Raw genomic sequence first — 20,627 nt, forward strand, 5'->3', positions numbered from 1 at the left:
CTAAAGAATTAACTCCGTACTCCTCTCAAAATGCTCCTCTTAAGTTTGAACTACCTGATTCAGCAAAGCTATCTTTTATTACTCTGAAAAATGTCCTGGCTACCGCCCCAGCACACGACCTATGTATGACAGACCTTGTCACCCAAATTCTTACTGCTGTCCATTTATTAGTCCAGGCAGCCTCCAATCTAACCCTTCACCAACCAGTACAAGTGCATACTTCACATTCTATCGTGGCTCTCCTAACGTCTCAGCAAACCCAGCATCTGACTTAAGCACGATTGAGCCGCTATGAGGTTTCATTATTGCAAAACCCCTACCTCTCTTTTCATTATTGTTCAACCTTAAATCCTGCTGTGTTCCTCGAACAGCCCCCCGATAACCTTGAGGACCCACCACACGATTGTTTACTTCGGAATCACTTCCTTACCGCACCTCGCCCGGATTTAACAGACAGGCCTATTGATAATCCAGATCTAATTTTTTATGTTGATGGCAGTTCTTCCATTTCCCCATTTCCCGTCCCACAGTCGAAATATGCCGTGGTAACCGACACTGACGTGCAGGAAGCAGCAGCCTTCCAGACCCCTGTCTCTGCACAACAAGCCGAGCTATTCGCCCTTACTCGAGCATGTATTTTGGCCACAGACAAAAGTACTAATGTTTTTTTCCTTTTTTTTTAATAAATTTAGATTAGCCAATTATTTTTTCCAATTAAGGGGCAATTTAGCGTGGCCAATCCACCTACTCTGCACATTTTTGGGTTGTGGGGGCGAAACCCACGCAGACACGGGGAGAATGTGCAAACTCCACACGGACAGTGACCCAGAGCCGGGATTGAACCTGGGACCTCAGCGCCGTGAGGCGGTTGTGCTAACCACTAGGCCACCGTGCTGCCCTCAAAAGTACTAATGTTTACAGTGATTCTAGATATGCCTTTGGCATGACCCCATGATTTCGGCCGCCTCTGGCAACAGCGAGGTTTTCTCACCTCTACGGGAATTCCCATTCAAAATGCTCTTTGGGTTAAAAATCTCCTCAATGCTATTCAGCTTCCCCGTCAATTGGCAATTATTAAATGCGTTGCGCACACGAAGGGTGACACTCCTGTTCAATTAGGAAATGCCCGTGCTGATTCAGCTGCTAAAACTGCAGCTTCATCAACCTCTTTAATTGTTCCCAGTGGGGCTAATCAGGCTCTAAACCAGGTACCTGCATTGCGGACGAAGGGCATGCCAGAGATAGCTGAAGTTCAAAATTTACAGAGGGACGCCTCTGATTCTGAGTGAACACTATGGAAGTCAATGGGGTGTTCGCACTCCTTGACACGAGACCTCTGGCTGACTCCAGTTGGTCAAGTTTGTATTCCGAATTCTTTATTGCCGTTACTTGTTAATTATTTGCATTCTTGTACCCATCTTGGCAAGGAGGGAGTGGTACAGCTACTCCTAAAAACTTGGTGGTACCCAGATTTGAATACAGCAGCGCAAACGCGGCTGGATCGATGCGTCATTTGCATGAAACATAATAAGGGTAAAGGTATTAAATGCCCTCCGGGAACCACTCCCTTGCCAGATGATCCTTTTGCTTGTATACAGCTTGATTTTATCGAATTGCCAAAAGCACAGTGCTATAAATATTGTTTAGTAATAATCGATGTGTTTAGTAAATGGATTGAAGCCTTCCCCACCACTAATTGTACGGCACATACAGTAGTGAAGTTGTTGTTAACGGAAGTCATTCCTTGTTTTGGGGTACCCAAAATGGTGAGCTCAGACAATGGACCACATTTTGTAGCTCAGATCAATACTGAATTGTGCAAAGCCCTTGTAATTGAACAGCAACTGCACTGCGCGTATCACCCGCAGGTAGCAGGAATTCTGGAAAGAGCCAATGGGACTTTAAAAGAAAAATTATCTAAATTAACTGAAGAAACTGGGTAAAATTGGCTAAAAGTATAACCCTTGGCACTGTTTCACATGCGAGTGACTCCCCATTCGCGGACCGGACTGTCAGCTGCAGAGATAGTCTATGGTCGGCCAATGAGGACTCCCTGGGATGCCCATGAAAAAAACCCCTAGAGGGAGTAGACCTCCATGTGATGGGGAACAAATCCAGAACTATTTGATGCAATTAACACTTTCTTTGAAGTTTCTTCACTCACAGGTAAAACAGGTACATCTACCAGTAATGACAGGGACAGCCGCCCCTCGATATCCAGTGGTCAAACCCGGAGACCTCGTGTTGGTAAAAAAACTGGGACAGAAAGAAACTAGGACAACGCTGGAGCGGACCCTTCCTCGTATTACTGACGACGCCAACTTCGGTCAAACTTGAAGGACGTTCAAGTTGGATACATCTATCCGATTGCAAAAAGATAGTCTCCAACCCAGATGAGAACACAGGATGAAGATCTTCAGTATAATTTTTGGACTTTCTGGACTACTTAGCCTTAATGGCCACTCGTTAGTAAAAAAAAAACGAACTAAACGAGACCTGCCTTCCAATACCTATTTACATATGTCATATCTTTACGCCGAAAAATTGAATATTAGCAAGTGTTGGGTTTGTACCCATATCCCCGTCCAGTCAAGGGAAGGAATACCTCTCCTATCTCTCCCCTTTCATACCACAGAAACAGTTGAATGGATTGTACGACAAAATCAAACAGGAATCAGGGGAGATAGGGGGAATATGAAAATATGGAGATCTGCTGGCTATGACATGACTAAATTTTCAGCTTCGTATCAACCTACCTGTAATCATGCCTTAACTCCACCCTCCCTCACTGTCCACTCGTATAATGTTCAAGGTCCCATATGTTTTAATAAATCAGGGAAAGGAAAGTTAATGGGGCAAAGTAGGTGCAACCTACCAATACAATCCCCTGGATGACATCAGCTGATGATTTTACAGCCTACAATGGAACCTATTTCATATGCGGCACTAAAGCATATCCGTGGCTCCCCATTGATTGGACAGGGTCCTGCTTTTTGGGATATGTCATACCCCAAATGCATCATCGACCCACCCTTAAGCACCCTTAAGCACTCCCCCTCGCGAGCAAAAAGAACAATTTCTAAAACGGAACGGGCAAGGCATGAACGAACTGATCTACATGGCCTCAGCATTGGAACATCTGGCAAACGTAACGGCAACAGAAGCCAGGGACACTGGACAGGCACTGGCCGAGGTCTCAGCTGAGCTAGTGACTGTCCGGACCGTGGCATTACAAAATCGACTGGCTTTGGATTATCTGGTAGCCTCGCAGGGAGGAACGTGCGCTATCATAGGCCAAGAGTGCTGTACTTACATTCCAGATGGCTCTGAAAATATCACTAACCTGGCCGACCATATTAAGAGACAGGCTGCTCAAATTCAAGAAATTGGCAGTGAATTTCACGACTATAACCCGCCGGGTTGGCTAGGGTGGTTGGGTCATGGATTATTTGACTGGATCTTTAAGGCCTTTTTTCTACTGCTACTAATGCTACTAGGGATAGGATTGCTTGCCTGCTTGTGTAAATGCATTTTCAAACGAATCATGGATATACCTATTTAGCTAGTTGTCATGATATGACAAAAGGGGGGAGTGCGGTATTGTGTGAAGCAAATAATGGCATGATGGGAAAACTAGTCAAGTCTTCTTGGTACAATTGAATTTAACTAAGACACAGATTCAGAATACACATAGACAGCATGTCCTGAGAGTCTAGATAAGGCTTGGAGCTAGAAGTAGTCTTAATACATAACAAGCTGAACAACTATTTCTTCCTGTTCCTAAACAACTTCTTCCCTTTCTTAAAACAAAGACAAGATAATGATATGAAACTCAAGTCCCCTGGAGGTCAGCAAGGTGACGCCATTGTAACGATTATTACTTATGTTTTACTTTTGATCAAATTCCTAACCGAGTTGTATTCATGTTATCTTGATCCTATAATGTATAAGAATCGCCTTCTTTTCCTGTAATATCGCAGACTTGGGACGGACTCCGCAGTTTGTAATTGACTGCCTTCCGACTCCAAGTTTCTGCCATTTCTGCTAGCAGTTCTAATTAGTGAATAAAGTTCAGTTTTGCTTATCTAATGAATGCTGTTTGAATTTCTCTATCACAGTCAAGACGCGGGGAAAATATAAAATACAACAATAGTGGCAAAATTTCATGACCACTGTAAATCACAATTCAATGAAATCATTGAAAGATTCAACCTGCGTAACAGATTCCAAAAAAACGGGGAGACTATCTCCCACTTTATAACAGATCTGCGCTTGCTAGCACAAGGTTGCAACTATACTGATTTAACAGACTCACTCATCAGAGATCAATTAATCTATGGTCTTGCCGACGGAAATCTAAAAGAATCATTAATGCTGCAAAATGACTTAACACTGAAAACCACCATAGATAAATGCTTACTACAGGAGCAGAAAAAGCAGCAGTTACTGGAGCTGTCTGACAAACATACCTTTGAAAAAACTCACCACGAGGCAGATGTGAAAAAGGTGACCTCTCCTCATGGGCCCTCTCTTCCGGTCGCCGGCCCCTCTGCGCGCCATCCCGAAAGACGCGTCCCCGGAAGTACTCGGTACGCGCATGCGCACTTCTCGCAATACCGGCCCCAGACTAAAAGTCGCACTGCGCATGCGTGAACGCAACATACGCATGATGTCACGACGTGTCATCACTGTGGCTCCACCCATTTAAAAGGGCAATGTCCTGCACAAGGAAAAAGGTGCAGAAAATACTCCAAAATGAACCATTGTGCCTCCCAAATCAGTCCACAGCCAAATATTACTCCACAATGCAAAGGCATGGAGACTTTAAAGTACGCACAGTTGATGTAATGGACGCTCCGGCACCCGAAGAAAATTTCTCCAACCATGAAGAATTCCACTCCTGGGAGAACACGTACGCCATTGGAATCATAAACGCCACAGCGGAACCACAGGAGCTGACAACAAAGCCTTGACACGTGCATGCCATCGACTCCGCAAGCGAATGGAGTGCTACGGTGCAAGTCAATGACTTCCCCATCACGTTCAAGCTGAACACGGGAGCGTCCGCAAACTTGATGACGAGCAAAGATCTCGCATCCGTCCCAGGGACGCACGAGATGTTACCTGCCGCATGCAAGTTAACTGATCACCTCAAAGGGATCCTGCCACCTACAAGTTGCCAACAAAACAGTCACAACAGGACTACGATTTGAAATTGTAGATGACAAAAGATCCTCACTGCTAGGTGCTCAAGCCTGCAAGGGTTTGCGGCTAATTCGAAGGATCTTCATGCACGCGGCTGACTCATCACGCATTGCCGATGACATACAGCTGCTACTCAGCGAGTACCCCGACGTCTTCTCTGGCATCGGTACGCTACCCTACAAATACAAAATCCTGCTCAAAAAAGATGCCATACCGGTCGTTCATGCCCCACGGAGGGTGCCGGCTCCATTATGGGACAAGCTAAAAGCTGAACTTCAACGTCTCCAATCTCAAGGCATTATCTCACGAGTCACACAGCCGACTGACTGGGTCAGCTCGCTGGTGTGTGTTAAGAAGCCGTCCGGTGAACTGAGGATCTGTTTTGATCCCAAGGACTTGAACAAGAACATTTGCAGGGAACACTATCCTATCCCCAAGCGATAGGAGATAACGAGCGAAATGGCACAAGCTCGCATATTTACCAAACTTGATGCCTCACACGGCTTCTGGCAAATGCTGCTCGATGAGTCCAGCCACCTGCTGTGCACCTTCAAAACACCGTTTGGAAGGTACTGTTATAATCAGAAGCCCTTCGGCATTATATCTGCATCCGAAATATTTCACAGAACAATGGAGCAGATGACCGAAGGCATTGAAGGTGTCCGTGTCTATGTGGATGACATCATAATATGGTCAACGACAGAGGAAGACCACATTGCGAGGTTGAAGCAAGTCTTCCAAAGGATCCACCACTTTGGACTGAAGCTCAACCGGGCCGTGCACCTTTGCACGGTCCTCTCTGACCTTCCTGGGCGACACACTATCAGAGCACGGGGTGAAGCCGGACGCTGAGAAGATCGCCGCAATTCAGAGCATGCAGAGACCACATGACAAGAAAGCGGTGCTCAGGTTCCTGGGATTCATCAACTTCCTCGGCAAGTTCATACCGAACCTGGCAGCACGGACGATGGCGTTAAGGAAAGTGATAAGGAAGGACACGGAGTTTGCCTGGACTCAACATCACCAAGATGAATGGGATGATCTGAGACACCAATTGATGGCAGCTCCAATGCTCGCATTTTTTGACCCGGCAAAACCTACAAAGATCTCCACCGACGCCAGTCAACATGGAATTGGTGCAGTGCTACTGCAACAGAATGACCAGTCGGACTGGGTCCCAGTGGCTTACGCTTCACGAGCGATGACCGCCACAGAGTGCAGGTACGCACAGATGGAGAAGGAGTGCCGAGGGCTGATCACAGGCGTGACCAAATTCCACCACTATGTGTACGGTCTCCCCACGTTTCTCGTGGAAACTGATCATAGGCCACTGGTAAACATCATCGACAAAGATCTAAATGATATGACACCGCGCCTACAACGGAGGTACGGCTTCACGCTGGTCTACACCCCTGGCAAGGACCTTGTAATAGCTGACACATTTTCACGAGCCATGGACGCTGACAACCCACCACTGGCTTCCATCAATGATGTGGAAACTCATGCACAGTGGTGCAAGGAGACACTCCCAGCAACGGACGAGAGGCTGCAGCAAATTCGTCAGGCGACACAGGAGGACGCCACCCTCCTTCAAGTCATACACAACCTTCAGCATGGCTGGCCAAGAGGGCGGTGCCCACAGTTCCAAAACGTCAGGACTGAACTGTCCGTGGTGGATGGCATCATACTGCGGAATGACAGAATCGTCATCCCACTGGCGGACATGCTCCGCAGGATTCACGAGGGGCACCTTGGTGCCGAAAAGTGCAAAAGGAGAGCACGACAATCCGTTTACTGGCCAGGGATAAACGAGGACATAACAAACATGGTGCTCACCTGTGACACGTGTCAAAGACAACGACAAGCACAATGCAAGGAGCCACTGCAGCAGCATGAGATGGCCACGTCACCGTGGGACAAAGTTGGCATTGACTTGTTCCACGCCATGGGCCGCAACTATGTTCTGCTCATCGACTACTACTCCAACTTTCCGGAAGTACTGAAACTCCCGGATCTCACAGCGGCATCAGTCATCAAGGCCTGCAAAGAAACCTTCTCCAGACATAGCATCCCACGGACGGTCATGTCCGACAATGGTCCTTGCTTTGCCAGCTGGGAATGGATGGACTTCGCCAAGCACTACAACTTCAAGCATGTGACGTCGAGTCTACACTTTCTGCAATCGAATGGCAGGGTGGAGAAAGGTGTCCACATTATTAAACAACTAATCAACAAGGCTGCGGACTCAAAGTCCGACATACACTTGGCCCTCTTGTCATACCGTTCGTCACCTTTGAGCTCTGGACTATCACCGGCTCAAATGCTCTTCAACAGAAATGTGCGGACAACATTACCAGCACTACAATTCACCAATCCCGATCACTCGCCTGTCCTGGCTAAGATGCGTCACCAACGTCAAGTGCAAAAGCAGCACTATGACCAGCAGGCAAAAGTACTGCATCCGTTGGCAATCAACAATACGGTGAGGTTGCGACACCCGGCTGGGGGCTGGTCTAACATGGCGACGGTTCTCCGCCAAATATCGCCACGATCTTACGTTGTGCAGTCTGACGATGGAACACTGTTTCGACGAAATCGCCGAGACCTTCGAAAAGTTACACCTCGTCGACAGGTATTTCCAACACTAGATCTGCAGGACTCTGTCATGCAACATCCTGGAACTCCAGCAGCAGGTGTCCAAATGGACGTAAAAGACTCTGGATCTCCATGCCCACTCAGGAGGTCTACCCGGATCAGACGTGCACCCAACTGTCTGAACTTATGAACATGGACTGACAATATCATTGCTCTGCCTTGTCTTTGTATATAAACCTAACTGTGTTTGAATTTGTGTTTAGTTACAGCTCTGCAATGCAAAATAAAAGTGAAAAAGGGGGATGTAGTGATCCTCGCCTGAGTGTGTACAGAAGGGGCTGATGGGAAATGGAAGTACCACCAGGGGGCAGCACGGGGACATATAAGAGTGACGCCGAAGGCCCGCCCTCGCTCACTTTGGCTGGAGAGACAGGGGAGCAGGACAGGGACGGAAGTTGAGCTCAGGGCTGCAAGTGTGGTTAGGCCTAGTTGCAGAGCATAGAAAAGCAGTATCTTTACAAGTGCCATTCTGTAAGTAAAAGCTAACAAAGTCATTGATTGTGGAGCACAATAAACCATCATTCAAGTGCTGAACGACTTCTAGCATTCATTTAAGAAACATAACAGACTGGAAAAGTTCCTACAGGTGGGAGGGTAGTTAATGTAACCCGATTATTTATGAAATGAAAAAATGAAAATCGCTTATTGTCACGAGTAGGCTTCAATGAAGTTACTGTGAAAAGCCCCTAGTCGCCATATTCCGGCGCCTGTCCGGGGGGGCTGGTACGGGAGGTAGAGAGAAAACAGGGAATTATAGACCAGTCAGCCTGACGTCAGTAGTGGAGAAAGTTCTAGAGTCCATTCTAAAAGATTTAGTAGCAGAGCACTTTGGAAACAGTGGCAGAATCGGACACAGTTAGCATGGACTTACGAAATGGAAATCATGCTTGACAAATCCGCTGCAATTATCCAAGCACATAACAACTAGAGATACATAATTCACATTCCCACTATTTTTCACTGAAGTCCATGTTTGAATCTGGCCCTTGATTTTTCAGCCTATGATGAGTAGAGGGGGAACCACTGCATGTGGTTTATTTGGACTTTCAGAAGACTTTCGACAAAGTCCTACATAAGAGAATAGCCTGTAAAATTAAAGCACATGGGATTGGGCGTTGTGCATTGAGATGGAATGAAAACTGGTCGGCAGACTGAAAATAAAGAGTAGGAATAAACAGGTTTTTCTCCGAATGGCAGGCAGTGACTAGTGGTGTACTGCATGGTGGTTCTGAAATGAATTGGCACCTGAACAGAATGGTTTATTGGGAATTTGGAGGCAGTGGGAATTCAGAGAAAAGACAGAAGGATCTTGTGTATAAAATCAAATGCATAAAAGACTGAGGAATATAAATGATAATAGTTAAGTTACAGCTACAGAAGCTGACATGCGAGAGAGCAGCGTGGCAGAGCAGAGTACTCCAGACATACTCAGTCGGTAGTGAGTAAGTTGTTTTCTCGACTTTAAAGCTACATTAAGGTAAGTGTTCTTGCTTTTAACAAAAGACTTAAATACATTTCTACTGGATATAAATTAATGGTAAGAGTCTTTTAACTAAGGTTTTGGCAGGGGAGCTCAGTCCTGTATGTTGTACCACCTGCAACATGTGGGATTCGTAGACACTCCTTGCAATCTGGAGGACCACATTTATGGGAGGTGCCACCGGTCTGACCAACTTGAGCTTCGGGTTTCGGAATTTGAGCATCGACTGGAGGCTTAGGGGTGCATCTGCGAGGCTGAGAGTTACGTGGAAAGCACATCTTTAGATGTAATCACCCTGCAGCTTAAGAAAGTGCGGAGAGAGAGGGAATGGGTGACCACCAGGCAGGTGGTTAGAAAAGCACCAGAGTGCATCTCACTCAAGAACTGTTTTCCGGTCTTGAGAATAGGGTTCCATTGGGGAATTCAGCCAGACCTATGGTCGCGGCACTGTAGTGGCTTAGCTGCCATGCGACAAGATCTCGCATGGGATTCAGGGCAATTTGGCAAATTAGATCCAAATTTGACTTAGTAGCAGGAGGCAGAGGATGATGGTCGAAGGTTGTTTTTGTGACTGGAAACCTGTGTCCAGAGATTTTCCGCAGGGATCAGTGCTGGGTCCCTTGATGTTTGCAGTATACATTAATCATCTGGATGTGAATGTAGGAGGTTTGCAGATGACACAAAAATTGTGGTGTGGTAAATAGTGAGGAGGAAAGCCTTAGATTACAGGGTGGTATAGATGGGCTGGTTAGATGGGCAGGACAGTACTAAATGGAATTTAACCATGGAAAGTGTGAGGTAAGCATTTTGGGATGACTAACAAGGCAAAGGAATACACAATGAATGGTAGGTTCCTCGGAAGTATAGAGGATCAGCGGGACCTTTGCGTGCATGTTCATAGATCCCTGAAGGCAGCAGGACGGGTAGATAAGGTGGTTATTTATTAATTGAGGCATAGAATATAAGAGCAGGGAGGGTATGATGGAACAGTACTCGTTAGATCACAGCTAGAGTACTGTGTGCAGTTCTGATCGGCAATTATAGGAAGACAGAGCTTGCACCAGAGAGGGTGCAGAGGAGATTCACCAGGATGTTGCCTGGGCTGGAGCATTTCAGCTAATAGGAGAGACTGGATAGGCTGGGGTTGGTTTTCTTGGAGCAGAGAAGGATGAGGGGGGACCTGATTGAAGGGTATAAAATTATGAGGGGCATAGATAGGGTAGATAGGAAGAAACTTTTCCCCTTAGTGGAGCAGTTAATAATCAGGAGGAGATTTAAGGTAAGGGGCTGAAGATTTAGAGCGGATTTGAGGGAAAACGTTCTCACCCAGAGGGTGGTGAGAAGCTGGAACTCACTGCCTGAAAGGGTGATAGAGACAGAAACCCTCACAACATTTAAGCAGTATTTAGATGAGCACTTGCGATCCCAAGGCCTATAAGGCTATGAACGAACAAGTGCTGGAAAATGGGATTTGAGTAAATAGGTATTTGATGGTCATTGCCGAAGGGTCTCTTTCCATGCTGTAAAGCTCTATCACTATATTCACAATATGTGTTAGTGATTTAGATGAATAAATGTAATATCTCCAAATTTGCAGGTGACACAAACGTGGGTGGGAGGATGCTGTGATGCTTCAGACTGATTTGGACAAGTTGAGTGAGTGGTCAAGTGCATGGCAGGTGCAGTATAATGTGTATAAATGTGAGGTTATTCACTTTGGCAGCAAAAAACAGGAACGCAGATTATTATCTTAATGGCTATAAATTGAGAGAGGGGATTATACAATGAGACGTGGGTGTCCTTGTGCAGCAGACGCTGAAGGTAAGCATGTAAGCAGGCAGTAAAGAAGGCAAATGGCATGTTGGCCTTCTCAGCGAGAGATTTCAAGTTCAGGGGGAGGGAACTCTTACTGCAATTTTACAGGGCCTTGGTGAGACCACAGAACACACCTGAAATATTGTGTGCAGTTCTGGTCACCGTATCCAAGGAAGGATGTTCTTGCTCGAGTAGGAGTGCAGCAAAGGTTTACCAGACTGATTCCCAGAATGGCAGGACTGACATACGAGGAGAGGAGTCAGTTAGGATTATATTCACTGGAGGGGGGTGGGGATCTCATAGAAACCTATAAAACTGTAACAGGACTAGACAGGGTAGATGCAGGAAGGATGTTCCTGATGCTGGGTGTGTCCAGTGTGGTGATACGCCTATGGGCTATTATCATAGATGGATGGTGTGCAACCTCCAATCAACAGACACACCATGTGGTCTCTAGACCAAGGTCATGTGACCTGTGAACAATGGTTTCAATCTACTTACTACAGAGCCCGCCTGTTACCCGTTGATGAACTCGCGATGAACTGCAGGCTGACTCTGGACAAGGGTATTTATACAGCAGCACGGGGGGAGGAGTCATGGGTGGAGCCAAGGGTGGAGCCCTGTACAAACTCCTGAGCATTCCCAGAGCTACTCCCCCTAGTGGTCGGATAATGCTACTGCGCTTACAAAGGTATTGGTAAATACAGTGTGAATTACCAAGTTACATTCACCACAGTGATAGATAGAACAGCACAGCACAGAACAGGCCCTTCGGCCCTCGATGTTGTGCCGAGCAATGATCACCCTACTCAAACCCACGTATCCACCCTATACCCGTAACCCAACAACCCCCCCCCCCTTAACCTTACTTTTTAGGACACTACGGGCAATTTAGCATTGCCAATCCACCTAACCCGCACATCTTTGGACTGTGGGAGGAAACCGGAGCACCCGGAGGAAACCCACGCACACACAGGGAGGACGTGCAGACTCCGCACAGACAGTGACCCAGCCGGGAACCGAACCTGGGACCCTGGAGCTGTGAAGCATTTATGCTAACCACCATGCTACCGTGCTGCCCCAGTGCTCTGTATCAGATTGCTATCTTACCACACGAGACTCAATAAAAGATTCTGGTTTGGCCAAGTTGAAGTGTTTGGTGGATTCCTTCCTAAGGTACAAAGGACAAAACACAACATAGGGGTCGCAGTCTGAGTATACAAGGTAGACTATTTAGCACAGGATGAGGAGAAATTTATTCACCCAGAGAATGGTCGGCCTGTGGAATTCGCTACCCCATGAAGCAGTTGAGTGAGGCCGAAATATTGTATGTTTCCAAGAAGCATTTAGATATAGTACTTGGAGCGAAGAGGATAAAGGATATGGACAGGAAAGACAAAATCAGGCTATTGTGTTGGATGATCAGCCATGATTATATTGAATGGTGGAGCAGACTCGAACGACCAATGGCCTCCTCCTGCTCCTAGTTTCTCTGTTTCTGTGCAAGTTAATACCCTGAAAACACCTGCAGCTCATCCTGGCTAAAATCCTTTAGCACATTCTAGAAAAAGAAAGGTCCTTCCACTTCACCCCGCACACATTCGGAGGAAGTCATGCTGATTCGAAATGTCTATTTCTTTACAGATGCTGTCAGAGTTGCAGAGTTTTTCCCAGCACTTTCTGTTTAAACCTCATTAGTTATTCTTGGCTGATTTTATTTCAGATTTCTCGCATCCGCTGGAGTTCTCACTGTGGCCTGCATGGGGCCGGTCGTTTCCCCCTTTGTACTGCAGGTGGCGGTGCCGGTGGAGGGCGAGTCATGCCCGTGACCGGCAGGTGGCGGTGCTGGTGGAGGGTGAGGCGTTTTGCCCGTGCCCTGCAGGTGGCGGTGCTGATGGAGAGCGAGGCGATCTCCCCGTGCCCGGCAGTTGACTGTGGCGATGGAGGACGAGTCGTTCTGCCCGTATTTTGCAGAGGGCGCTGTCGTTGGAGGGCAGGTCATTTTGCCCGTTCCCTGCAGGTGTCGGTGTGGGTGGAGGGTGGGCCGTTCTGCCCGTGCCCCGCAGATGGCGGTGCAGGTGGACGGTGGGCCGTTCTGCTCGTGCCCCGCAGGTGGCGGTGTAGGTGGAGGGTGAACCGATTTAACCGTGCCCTGCAGGTGGCGGTGTAGGTGGAGGGTTAATCGTTCTGCCAGTGCCCTGCAGGTGGCGGTGTAGGTGGAGGCAGCGTCTCTCTGCGGCGTTTCCTACTCTCCCGCTGGCAGTTGCTGCTGTGCGGAGGGACTGATCGGGTCGAGGCCGCCTCCCGGGGCTGTGCGTTGGGCAGAGACAACGGGTGAGTAATGGGTTGACAACCTTCCGGTTAGGCAGTGACAGCTCGATCCCTGATTCACCTTGAACACCCACTGAATTCCATCACCTTGACTACAACCTCCCTCTCACTGCATTCCCCATCCCCACAGCCTCCCTGCATTCCCATTCCCCACACCCACAGCCTCACTGCATTCCCCACCCCCACAGCCTCCCTGCATTCCCATTCCCCACAGCATTCAACATCCCCACAGCCTCCCTGCATTCCCCATCCCCACAGCCTCCCTGCATTCCCATTCCCCACAGCATTCCCCATCCCCACAGCCTCCCTGCATTCCCATTCCCCACAGCATTCCCCATACCCACAGCCTCACTGCATTCCCCACCCCCACAGCCTCACTGCATTCCCCACCCCCACAGCCTCACTGCATTCCCCACAGCCTCCCTGCATTCCCATTCCCCACAGCCTCCCTGCATTCCCATTCCCCACAGCCTCCCTGCATTCCCATTCCCCACACCCACAGCCTCACTGCATTCCCCACCCCCACAGCCTCACTGCATTCCCCACCCCCACAGCCTCACTGCATTCCCCATCCCCACAGCCTCCCTGCATTCCCCATCCCCACAGCCTCCCTGCATTCCCATTCCCCACAACCTCCCTGCATTCCCCATCCCCACAGCCTCCCTGCATTCCCCATCCCCACAGCCTCCCTGCATTCCCATTCCCCACAGCCTCCCTGCATTCCCATTCCCCACAGCCTCCCTGCATTCTCCACCCCCACAGCCTCACTGCATTCCCCACCCCCACAGCGTCACTGCATTCCCCATCCCCACAGCCTCACTGCATTCCCCACCCCCACAGCCTCACTGCATTCTCCATCCCCACAGCCTCCCTGCATTCCCCACCCCCACAGCCTCCCTGCATTCCCCACCCCCACAGCCTCACTGCATTCCCATTCCCCACAGCCTCGCTGCATTCCCCATCCCCACAGCCTCACTGCATTCCCCATCCCACAGCCTCACTGCATTCCCCATCCCCACAGCCTCACTGCATTCCCCATCCCCACAGGCTCACTGCATTCCCCATCCCCACAGCCTCACTGCATTCCCCATCCCCACAGCCTCACTGCATTCCCCATTCCCCACAGCCTCACTTCATTCCCATTCCCCTCGGCCTCCCTGCATTCCGCATCCCCTCAGCCCCACTGCCTTCCCCACCCCCTCAGCCCCACTGCCTTCCCCACCCCCTCAGTCTCACTGCAACCCCACAGCCTCACTGCATTCCCCACCCCCTCAGCCCCACTGTCTTCCCCAACCCCACAGCCCCACTGGATTTCCTATCCCCATTCCCTCAGCCTCACTGCATTCCCCAACCCCACAGCCTCACTGGATTCCCCATCCCATTCCCTTTGTTTCACTGCATCCCCATTCCCTCAGCCTCACGGATTCCCCAACCTCCACCCCAATGTAATTTAACCTGACTGCCAGCTACAACCAATCCCCAGAGGATGGTGACGGTCTGGAATGCACTGCCTGGGAGGGTGGTAGAGGTGGGTTGCCTCACACCCTTAGAAAGTACTTGGATGCGCAATTGGCATGTCTTAACATTCAAGGCTATGGGCCAAGTGCTGGCAAATGGGATTAGGTAGTTGGTCAGGTGTCTTTCATGCATCGGTGCAGATATGATGGACGAAAGACCCTCTTCTGCACTGTTATTCCATGAAACATCCCTCCCCCCACTTTATCTTTACATTACTCGTAACTTTGCCTTGGCCAAAAGCCCTGACTTGGTCCTAATCCTGGCAAATTTTCTCTGAAATTAAAAATATGTCAACTAGTCTGCAAAAACATCAAACCCGTTATTGGTGCTGATATTTTGGGATGAATTGATGACGTCTTTTCCACTAAATTCTCAATTTTGTACTAAATATCTGCATTCCTCGGGTGCCTGTGAAATATCAATTGGGCAAAATCGTATACATGGCCTGTAACATTCCCAGCATCTCCTCCGTTCTGTGGTAGTTAATCCCTATTTCTGTTGTTTCCAGAATTCTTCTCGGGTATTTCTTTTGCGTAACCATTTGCTCCCAGCTCTTGGGTCCGTCTTCCCTTGGCCATTTTATTGCAACCTTAAACTCCCTTAATCCCTCAGAAGCAGTTTCCTGCTTCTCTCAGCTCTGCCTGATTCCCTCTGCTCAGTTGTTCTGTGTTTCTCCCCTCTGCTTTATATCCACTTTGTGTCTGAACCTGGCTGTAGCGCTGCTACTTGGTATCTGTGCCAGCTTTTAAATATATATATAGATCTTTACCTCATCTGCCTCAATTCTTGTTGATTGGCATGTCTGCTGGCTAGTTCTGTCCTGCCCTCAAATCCTTTTGAATTGGTAATTTTAGAATTGTTAGCTGCGTGAATTTAAACTTAATTATTCCAAAAACTATGCCACAAAGAGTTGGGGGGGAAAGTTGGTTGATAGTGGGCAATTACTGCAGAGGAACACACTTTGTGAGCAGCAGAATCCAGGAATCAGTTTCTTCCACTCTGGGTGTGTTGAAGGCTAGGCCAGCATTTTTACTGCTCATTCCTGAGGCGGTGGTAAGCCCCTCTTCCCCCCCCCCTTTGACCATGGAAGTCTGTGATGTAGGTACACCCACAGTGCTGTTAGGAAGGCAGCTCCAGTATTTTGACCCAGTGAAAATGAAGGAACGGCGATGACTTTGAGGGGAACTTGCAGGCTTGTTTCCGTGTAACTGCTGCTCTTGTCCTAGGTGGTAATGGTTAAGAGTTTGGGAGGTGCTGTCAAAGGAAGCTTGGATGAGTTGCATGTTTTAGTTGTACAATAAAACTGGAATATCGAGCATATATTTTCATCACATTCCCTGATGAGTATTTGGACCCTTGACTCTGCTGACTACCTCCTCCTTGGGTAACTCTCTGCTTACATTGCTGCTGTCTCTGGCCTTACTGCAGATTTCTCCTGTCTCCTGATCGCGCCCCTGTTGGCTACGTTATCACCTGGGCTTTTTGTATTTGCCCGAATGTTGGAGCATTTCAGATCGAAGTCTGCCTGACTGAGCTTCCATCTCACATTTTCTCTCAAAGCTTGCTGCCCTCCATGTGAGGTAGCGATCGAAATGCTTCTTGATTCGCACAACATGCTGCCAGTCTCCTTCCTGACATTCTCCTCTAATAAGGCTGTTTGACCCTGCACTGTCCATTGCTCTACCAGACATCGCCTCCCCTGCCCCTGCCATGCAACCAGTCTCTTTAATGCTTGATATTAACTTTTTGTTATTAAAAAGGTCACACCCCAAGCCGATTGACAGTAAAAGACTGTGTCTCAGGCTTCTGTAAAAAGTATTTCAAAGTGACCTTTGAATTTATCAAGCCCTGGTTATGGAAGAGGCCTTTTAAAAATCAGGAGCCAATCCGAAAAAGACACTTCTTTCTCTTGATGTCTCTCACAAACATCTTTCCCAATTATGTTTGTGAGGTCCAGGCATTAGGAAGTAAGAGTAGCCATTTAACTCTCGCGACTGAAGATGATCATGGCTAATTTACTCTGCCTTCACTTTCCCTAAGCTATCCCTTGATTCCCGTAATATTGAAAAATCTATCGGCCTCTGCCTCGGATTTACTCATTTGTTGTCTTCCGAACAATGTTTCGAGTCCAAAACGTTTGTCTGCTCTTCAGAGTGGCGTCTGTAGGTTCATTCATCCTCCGAGGCCTCATGGCTACTTTGTCAGCTGTGATGTTAACCAAACGTACAAATTCGTAATGGAGAACATGTGAAATTGGCAGCAAGGAAAGCTAATCACAACGTCATAGCTCTGCTGTCTTGAAATGAAATGAAAATCGCTTATTGTCACGAGTAGGCTTCAATGAAGTTATTGTGAAAAGCCCCTAGTCGCCACATTCCGGCGCCTGTCCGGGGAGGCTGTTACGGGAAACGAACCGTGCTGCTGGCCTGCCTTGGTCTGCTTTAAAAGCCAGCGATTTAGCCCAGTGCTAAACAGCCCTTAAAACATAGATCCTAATTGGGGAGGGGGGGGGGGGGGTGGTCATGAAGAAAGTACCAAATTACTGCATAGTCTGAATATTTTGCCAAGTTTAACTTTGTTCCTAACTGAAGACTGATCAATACAAATGTCTGGAAATGTAATTTGAACATAAACTTTCAACACCAGTTGTCAATAAAATATTTATTACTCCTTTGATCGGCGCAGTGACAGAAATGCCTTCAGAGGTTTATTTTTGTCTAGGTGGATGTTGAGTCTGGAGAAGAGTGTAAATAGCTTGGGTCACATTGAGATCCAAAAAGACGAAGTGTTGGGCGTCTTGAAAAATATTAAGGTAGATAAGTCCCCAGGGCCTGATGGGATCTACCCCCGAATACTGAAGGAGGCTAGAGAGGAAATTGCTGAGGGCTTGACAAAAATCTTTGGATCCTCACTGTCATCAGGTGATGTCCTGGAGGACTGGAGAATGGCCAATGTTGTTCCTTTGTTTAAGAAGGGTAGCAAGGATAATCCAGGGAACTAAAGGCCGGTGATCTTTACGTCAGTGGTAGGAAAATTACTGGAGAGAATTCTTTGAGACAGGATCTACTCCTATTTGGAAGCAAATGGACGTATTAATGAGAGGCAGCATGGTTTTGTGAAGGGGAGGTCGTGTCTCTCTAACTTGATAGATTTTTTTGAAGAGGTCACAAAGATGATTGATGCAGGTAGGGCAGTGGATGTTGTCTATATGGACTTGAGTAAGGCCTTTGACAAAGTCCCTCATGGCAGACTGGTACAAAAGGTGAAGTCACACGGGATCAGGGGTGAGCTGGCAAGGTGGATACAGAACTGGCTAGGTCACAGAAGGCAGAGAGTAGTAATGGAAGGGTGCTTTTCTAATTGGAGGGCTGTGACTAATGGTGTTCTGCAGGAATCAGTGCTGGGACTGTTGCTGGTCGTAGTATATATAAATGATTTGGAGGAAAATGTAACTGGTCTGATTAGTAAGTTTGCAGACGACACAAAGGTTGGGGGAATTGCGGATAGCAATGAGGACTGTCAGAGGATACAGCAGGATTTAGATCATTTGGAGACTTGTGCGGAGAGATGGCAGATGGAGTTTAATCAGGACAAATGTGATGTAATGCATTTTGGAAGGTTTAATGCAGGTAGGGAATATACAGTGAATGGTAGAACCCTCAAAAGTATTAAAAGTCGGAGAGATCTAGGTGTACAGGTTCACAGGTCACTGAAAGGGGCCAGACAGGTGGAGAAGGTAGTTAAGAAGGCACACTCATGCTTGCCTTCATTGGCCGGGGCATTCAGTATAAGAATTGGCTAGTCATGTTACAGCTGTATCGCTTTTCAAGGAGACACATCCTGAGTGAGACACATCTAGAGTGGGGATTGCAACTTGGTAATTTGGTGCAGTGAGGTAATTCGGTGCAGAGTGAGAGAAGGTGCTTTTTAACCCTGGTAAGTGACTGGTAAGTAGTTTTTCTTTTCATTGTCTTATTTATTTATTTTTATTTTGAAATTGTTGTTGTATAAGTTTACCTGAGGTATAAGACATGGCAGGAGATCCCAGACCCGTGTCATGCTCCTCGTGTGCGATGTGGGAGCTCAGGGAAACGTCCACTGTCCCTGGCTCTTTCACGTGCAAGAAGTGTGTTCAGTTGCAGCTCCTGTTAGACTGCTTGACGGCTCTGGAGCTGCGGATGGACTCACTTTGGAGCATTCGCGATGCTGAGGAGGTCGTGGATAGCACGTTTAGCGAGTTGGTCACACCGCAGGTGAAAGTTACTGAGGGAGATAGCAAATGGGTGACCAAAAGTCAGAGCAAGAGTAGGAAGGCAGTGCAGGTGTCCCCTGCGGTCATCTCCCTGCAAAACAGGTATACCGCTGAGGGAGATGGCTCACCAGGGGAAGGCAGCAGCAGCAAGGTTCATGGCACGGTGGCTGGCTCTGCTGCACAGCAAGGCAGGAAGAAAAATGGCAGGGCTATAGTGATACGGTTCTGTGGAAGCAATCGAGACTCCAGGATGGTATGTTGCCTCCCTGGTGCAAGGGTCAAGGATGTCTCGGAGCGGCTGCAGGACATTCTTGGGGGGGAGGGTGAACAGCCAGCTATCGTGGGGCACATAGGCACCAACGATATAGGTAAAAAAACGGGATGAGGTCCTACAAGCGGAATTCAGGGAGTTAGGAGTTAAACTAAAAAGTAGGACCTCAAAGGTAGTAATCTCAGGATTGCTACCAGTGCCACGAGCTAGTCAGAGTAGGAATGTCAGGATAGATAGGATGAATGCGTGGCTCGAGAGATGGTGCAAGAGGGAGGGATTCAAATTCCTGCGGCATTGGGACCGGTTCTGGGGGAGGTGGGACCAGTACAAACCGGATGGTCTGCACCTGGGCAGGACTGGAACCGATGTCCTGGGTGGGTGTTTTCTAGAGCTGTTGGGGAGGGTTTAAACTATTGTGGCAGGGGGATGGGAACCGATGCAGGAAGTTGGAAGGTAGTAAAACAGGGACAGAAGCAAAAGGAAGTAAGGGGAAAAGTGCAAGGCAGAGAAGACATAGTCAAAAATCAAAAAGGGCGACAGTACAGTGACTGAGGTGAGCTCAGTGAATAGGCCCAGTAATACTAAAAGGAATAAAACTGGAGATGTTAAGATTCAAAACAGAGGTAAAAAAACCATCATAAGTGTACTTTACCTGAATGCTCGTAGTATTCGGAATAAAGTAAATGAGTTGATGGCACAAATCATCGTAAATGACTATGATTTAGTGGCCATTACTGAAACATGGTTAAAGGATGGTCATGACTGGGAGTTAAATATCTGAGGGTATCAAACTATTCGGAAGGACAGAGTGGATGGTAAGGGAGGTGGTGTTGCTCTGTTATTTAAGGATGACATCCGGGCAATAGTAAGGGGTGACATCGGTGCTATGGAGTCTAAGTTGAATCCATTTGGGTGGAAATCAGGAATAGTAAGGCGAAAAAGTCACTGATAGGAGTAGTCTATCGGCCACCAAATAGTAACGTTATGGTGGGGCAGGCAGTAAACAAAGAAATAACTGATGCATGTAGAAATGGTACAGCAGTTATCATGGGGGATTTTAATCTACATGTCGGTTGGTTTAACCAGGTTGGTCAAGGCAA

General features: G+C 47.8%; 1 protein-coding gene across 1 annotated transcript in view; it reads left to right on the plus strand.

Moving 5' to 3' along the window:
• The first annotated feature begins 13,345 nt into the window (after window positions 1–13,345).
• Window positions 13,346–20,627, plus strand: part of fam3c (FAM3 metabolism regulating signaling molecule C) — a 74,792-nt gene continuing 67,510 nt past the window's right edge. The window contains exon 1 of the mRNA XM_038780264.1: window positions 13,346–13,489. The gene's annotated coding sequence lies outside the window, so the exon portion shown is untranslated. The remainder of the gene's footprint in view (window positions 13,490–20,627) is intronic.

This window comes from Scyliorhinus canicula, chromosome 20 (genome assembly GCF_902713615.1).
Source record: "Scyliorhinus canicula chromosome 20, sScyCan1.1, whole genome shotgun sequence".
In the NCBI taxonomy this organism is placed as follows: domain Eukaryota; kingdom Metazoa; phylum Chordata; class Chondrichthyes; order Carcharhiniformes; family Scyliorhinidae; genus Scyliorhinus; species Scyliorhinus canicula.